The sequence below is a fragment of the Halichoeres trimaculatus genome, unplaced genomic scaffold, assembly GCF_033239565.1.
Source record: "Halichoeres trimaculatus isolate MK-OKI-2021-1 unplaced genomic scaffold, fHalTri1.1 fHalTri1_scaffold_17, whole genome shotgun sequence".
Lineage (NCBI taxonomy): Eukaryota > Metazoa > Chordata > Actinopteri > Labriformes > Labridae > Halichoeres > Halichoeres trimaculatus.
In genome coordinates, this window is record NW_027437195.1 from 18,712,143 (window position 1) to 18,719,327 (window position 7,185).

Here is a 7,185-nt window from a genome sequence, read left to right on the forward strand (position 1 = left end):
TCCAGAAGCAATGGGGAGGGAGAAGATGGGAAGGAGTCCATGTTGGAGACGATGAAACGTCTAATTTGTAGGTACCTGAAAAAGTATACCTCTTTTCTAATGTCGTAGCTGTTTTTTCTTCGTGACAGTGGCTTGTACACCTGCTCGAAAAACACCACAAGCTCTCTGAAGCCTTCACCTTCCACAAAACTTAACGGGAGCACATCACTGGATACCAATTTGGTTATTAGCAGTTGTGCTAAATTTCCCCACTCTTGTTTTATTACATCTATTTGTGCTAATACGGCTAGCAAATGACATAATGCAGGACTTCCTGTTTTCTGCTTCATCACTTTTGTTGAAGTAATTCCAGACATCACTTTTCATGACTGAGATGTCAGGGGTGTAACGGACAGTGCTCTATTTGTTGAGCCTTTTCTTTCAGTGTCATAATATCTTTGTATCTCATTCATTACTTTCTTACCTAGTATGTTCATTTAGACAAAGACTAAAAGCTAGGTCACACATGTAACGCTGGATGAGTTCAAGCTTTGTAGCACAGGTGTGTGAGTAACAAAAGGTTATTTGAATAATGGGGTCAACGAGAATATTTGTGGACCGTAAAAGAAAAAAAAAAGGACAACATCTTGCTAGGCTCAAAGTGAGGTCGCCATAAAAACTGCTCCCCCTGGTGGCTGGATCTAGTATGGGTAAAAAAAATCTGGTTTCCCAAGCCAGTCTAGATGGACTGTGGTCAAACTTTAAAAAATCCTTTCACCTCATAGAAATGTTTCTCACATCCGATTGTTGTGATTTTGGGATATTATTTGGCTGCCTTGTATTCAAATGCTCTTTTTTGTGTTAGTTTTTATTAATTAGAAGAGTCTCTCTGAGCCCCTCATAGCCTCTACTGTGCAGACTCTGGCTGCCAGTGGCAGCGCCTGTGACAGAGGTATTTCAGCTTTGAACCGTATAATGGTAAATGGCAGAACCATGCTATTCATTCTATATACAGTCTATGATTTGTACCCATCCCTATTTCAGACTGCAAAAACAACTGCTCTACTCGAGTTTATGAAAACAAACATGGCTACATCCTATTTAGCTACTTCTGCTGCAGCCTTCAGTGTTCATTTGTTCAATACCTCTATGTACTCAAAAGCAAAAAGCCATCTTTACAACCACAAAACTGAGATTTCATGCTCATCATTGTATGTTGTGTGGCATGGCTGCTACTGTTGAGCTTTAAAAAAAACAACATGTTGCTACCTCTTTGTGTCTTATTGGAAAATATAAAGGGGAAATTCACTCAATTCAGATACATATAATGGCAGAGGATTTAATGCACTAAATGGTAAATAGGGAGGATTTAAGACACAGCCAAAAGGACCAGTTTTGTACATTAGAAACGGTGCTTTTCCTTATAGGTAGGGTCTACCGGATTTTTTGTTGCTTGTCAGTAAACACAACATTAAAACTGGGCTCCTCCTTGGCTCAGTGCCAGCAGTAGCACATATCCACTGCCTCAGACCAAAGCTATGTTAACACACTCACTAACCCAACAACCACCTGTAGCATCGCGTTTCTACCATTCTACTTGGGAAAGATCCGAGAGCCATTCACCTGACTTGGCATGTTAGCATAAGCTTATCACAGGTATTTGACACATACCTCAGACAGCCAACTGGTGTCACTCTTTGTCCCAAGCTGCTCTCCAAGTTCCCGAAAGCGAGGAAAAGTCGAAATAAGCTTGACAGAAAACAGCTTTATCTGTTTGACGTTTTGTTTCACTTTGGCTTCCTTTTTCTTTCTCCATGTTAGGTCCACTATGGTCTCTGCTCAGGGTAGCGTCTTCCACTCATTAATCCACACAAAACTCACCTGCGCACTGGGCGCTCTGTGATTGGTTGACGTAAACACGCGTACTCTCCGCGCAGAAACGTCTGAAACTTCCAAAACATCATCATAGAGATAGAGGAGAGGATTCGAGGCAGACATAAGCTGTATCTGTGCCCCAATTCAAGGTCTGCAGCACATCAAAACTTAAGCCTTGAAAGGACCTGGCTTTCGTAGTCTGCGTAGACCACAAAAGCCGAACTGAATCGAGACGGTCTGGTCTACGGATCATTTCCTGTTTGACACTTTTGACGTCACGCAGCGCCGCCCTCACCTGTCAGCTTGGTGCGTTCGGATGTATTCGGAAGTCGGAATTTCCGCCCATTAATTACATCAATGTTAAAAAACACGTAAACCAAAACCTTACATTAAAAACATGACGATTTTTTTTTTATTTTTTTATTATTTTTTTACTTTAACTGTTTTAAATATTTTACTTTAATATTATTTTTTTTGATAAAGTATGGAACCTCTATGTACATGTAAGAACATACATTTTCAACATTGAAACAAGCTTTAGAGAGGATATAATATCTCAAAAAAGGCAACCTTTTTTAAATTTTTAATTGCTTTTTTAGAGTACTTAATTGATTACATGTATTTCAATTCACCATATATATATATATATATATATATATATATATATATATATATATATATATATATATATATATATATATATATATATATGCAAAAAAATAAAAATAAATAAAATTAAAAATAAAATTAAAAAAACATCAAGGAAGGGTTTTTTTTTCCAGAGAACTTGCATTTATGGAGATTTTTCCATAATGAGAAGATTAACAACATATTTTTCCACAGTAAAACAAAATCTTCACTCATGTTTCAGAAATACAATCACATTGTTATTGCCAGAAATCCTTCACAACTGGATAAAGCAGGACTATTCTTCTTGAGTTCAGCTGTGTCCATCATCTTCGACATTCATGCGCAATGAATGCTGGGTTATTTGAGGCTAAGATGGATTCACAGAATCTGTACTTTGCAGCACCTGAAGGGTAGCCAGATTCATCGACTGCATTGTGGAGGAGCCATTGAAATATGACAAGGGTCAACACCCAGTATTGAAAAATGGAGCCTATGTGGAAGTGCTAAAAGTTGCTGTTCATCTAGGATCCGCTTGAGGCTGTCTGCAGAAAGACCAGAATTCACTTAAACACCAGGCCAAAAGAAAAACAAAACTGACTTTTACGGCATTAAAAATCGTATTTATGGCCTGGTTCAAAAAACAGTTTGGGTCTGAAACACTAACTTTGCTGTCGGGTTACACTGCACGGGGGTGAATGTTTTTCTTACTCCCTGGTTTAGAAGATATTAGGATCATCTGTCCAGTTAGAGACACAGCTCAGCTTACATAACCGATAGGCGCCCTATAGCTGTTAGACAGGATGCTTAAAGCTGGCATCATATCTAATGTGGCTGAGTCCGCAGATTGGCTTCATTTTCAGGAACAGACGGGTGACGTCGTGGATACTACGTCCATGTTTTATACAGTCTATAAAATGAGACAGCCTTGATGCACCGCTGTGATAGAAATGGTCTTCAAATTCAGCCTGTGTGGGCTGCAGCCCCTGAACTGGGACACAGCTAAAGACACTGGCACACATGTATAGAGGCCCATAGGAGACGATTAAGTAGGTTTATTCCTGTAAAAATTGACATTTTACTTTTTGGGGAAATTCCAACAGACCCTATCTTTAACTGACTTATCACCATGTGTGCAAATGTGCAAAATTTGTTCTGCATAAAGTACACATTGCTATGTACATTAAAAAAGTGTTTTCTGTAAAGTGACAGATCTTGGAACCTTGTCCTTTCTTTTTCCTCCTCTGCTGTTGGCCTTACACACATGAGACGGAAAAATCAATGTGATCCATTAATTTTGTTCACAAAAGTGCGACATTATGAGAAGACTGTGAGTCCTCACCCCATAAATATGGTAATATTGCAACAACACTGAATAAAACATAGAGGTATCTAAACCCGTTTTACACTGTAACCAGGCCAATTAAATAATTGTTTTTGATTCAAATGGAAGATTTTTTTATACCTCTGATCAAATACACATTTTCTACATTCTTAGCAATTAGGAACCAAATGGGACATAATCACAGATAAATTGCTTAAATTCATGTCGTAGATGTTCAGCACACAGAGCACAAGCCTTTGAGAAACTGCTCGATTAAGCTTTACAAACTGAATAACTGAATGGTTTTTGTTTTAACATTCAAGGACAAAATCACTAATCCTGGCCAAAGTAAACACTTTACCAACAACTCTGTTGATTAGTGGAAAAGATTGTTTAACTCTACATAATGGTGCCCGATCTCTTTGAAAAAGCCCAAGCTTGTGTAATCAAAAGCACAGTCTTTTGTCTCTTCAGCACACATACCAAAGAAGCTGCCGAGGAGGCCACATCAGAATGAATGAATATTTAATTGAGGCCTATTGAGGCAGAAGATCAAAATGACCTTGCTCTGAATGATTATTCAATGATAAAAATAAAAGTAGGCTAGTGGAGAATGGAAAGCATACACTCAAGAGCCTTGGTTTGTCCAGCAAGCAGGAATATATTACACAAACATCTAAGCGCAAAACCATGGTGCTGTGGATGAATGTGTTTAACTTTGACACTCACTTTCATCTAGAGTCTGCCAATCAATTTACCATCAGATAACGCTCAACTCTTTTTGTTCAAAACCAATAGTTGATAATTTGAAAGCAGACATATAGTGGAAGGGTTAACAAACTTCCAAGAGGAGATCATTTTTACTCATTTATTGCAATGTAAGACACTGAGCAGCGGTGCACTGTAATAAAGGAATATTCAGAAGGTTTTTCTCACCTGCCTCTTTCAGACCTTATAACAAACATGCTTAACTCCCTTTTTCTGATATAAACCTATATCTGCACCCGTTACTTTGTATCTTACACCTCTGCTGATAAGTTGAATGGTTCCTTAGATTTGTACATCTATTGGGTTGTGTTACATTAATAACTCTAGATTAAACACCTTCAGGATCATTGACTATATCTACACAAGGTATATTAGATGCATAATTCCTGACAGGATCCTCTTTTTTCAATAACTGAAACTCCTCTTGGGAGCAAAATAGACCCATACATGAAACTGCATTTCAAGACACCAATGAAAGAAAAGTGACCCTTTCTCATTCAAAGTTGTCTGAACAAAAAGCAGGTCAATCTGGCTCATGAGGGAGCAAGACCCTCCTCTCAACTTTCCAGACACTTGTGAGTGGAACTGGTCAGGAAAAAAAAAAAAAAGGCTGAATTGTTGCAGGTTGAACATGAATAGCTCTAAAACTCAGCACTTGATAGCATGCCAGAGTACGAGGAACAGGTTCTATACCCAGAAAAATGTAGTCCTAGCAAGCACACATCTGAAATATATTTAGTTTTTTTGTGCAATATTTAACCTTATCCTGTTAGTATCTACTGACTCATGACTTCAGTGCACCCTGTAAAATGACACCCTGGCCTGTTGATAAATAATGCTTAGTATACTTTGCTTCGCACAGCCACAGTATGTGAGTTACTGTTGAGATGTTGCAGTAATGTCATACACCACTCCACACATCAGATCTGAGCTGCCAACAGCAGTTGTGTATAATAGTGGAGGTTAATGGGCTTAGAGCAGGACACATACAAGGTAATGTTATGTTTGCAAATGTAGTTTGACTTGTAAAAACTTAGTAAAGTCATATGTTGCTTCTCTAAAAAGTAACTAAAATATACAATATATTACTCTTTTCAGTTTAATAAAACTGCTACTTCTCTTGGTCCTCAAGTGCTGACAACCACACTATCATTGGAGGAAGTAAGATGTTCTCGTATTGGAAGCTAGGCCTGCACAATATATCGTTTGAACATCCCCATCGCAATATGCCCATGCCCAATAGTCACATCGCGCATGTGATGCGACTATCGCATTTCCCCCATTTATTGGAGAAATGGAAAAAAGCAACTGAGGTTGAAACCTATTCTGTTTTGTACAGAGACATGGCCTCCTGGATCCCTTTCATATACAGCAATCTTCATCATTCACAGATAAACCCCCTTAGCCTGGATTTAACGGTATTATAAGAATACAATGGTGTCATTGTGAGTCAACCAAATTCTTCCCAAACAGAGCTATTCAAGTCAGCGGGTGAAAAATATTATTTTTTTAAATATCGCAATATATATATATATATATATATATATATATATATATATATATATATATATATATATATATATATATATATATATATATATATATATTTCGCAATATATATCGCAATATATATATATATATATATATATATATATATATATATATTTATATATATATATATATATATATATATATATATATATATATATATATATATATATATATATATATATATATATATATATATATATATATATCGCAATATATCGCAACCCCCCCAAAAATCGCAATGCCAGTTTTTTCCAAAATCGTGCAGCCCTAGTGGAAGTAGTTTCATATACACAGCTGTTCAAATAACTCTGTTGTCACATCATCTAGACCACATTAAATAATGTTTCAGAAGCACATATAAGGTTTCGTCATATTGAAATCATGAGAGATATGCATATGTTTATACAGGTGGCATTCAGAACTGATGGCAAAAGCTAAATGAGTTACAGAACACTATGTTAAACAGTCAAATGCAGCAACAAGCTTTCGCTGGTGCACTGTCAGTCTAAAGAATATCATGAAGGAACCCCCCCCCCCCCCCCCCCCAGACATGTGTTGCTTCTAATGTGCAGTCACTTCCAAAGAAATTTATCACAAAATAGCTTCTCAAGGACAGAGAAGGTGGATTGAAACACTTTGCTTTGGATGTTGTGTATTGCGTTTTGACTATTGTGCTCATTTTGACTATTGTGCTCATTTTCAATTGAAAAGGATATGTTCTCTCTGCTAACAGTCTCACTGCCCTTTGTGTTTGCATTGAATCGGCGGAAATCTTAGAGTGTGACACTTAAGCTAAAATGCTGGCATTGTGATCAAGACCACTGTAGACCAGTTTCTGTGAGACCAGATAAAGACATAGAGCCTCGAACCCATGAGATTTAAGATTTCACATCCACCCTCCAAAATATTGTAAGATTCATTCTATTTCTTCACTATTACAGGAGAGTTCAGCTCTGCAACACCAGTCAGTTAACATGTAGGCTGTGAAACAATTGCATCGATTTAGTGTCCGAAAGAAATGTCAGGTACCACACAGGAAAAATCCAACAGTTCTTGTGAGT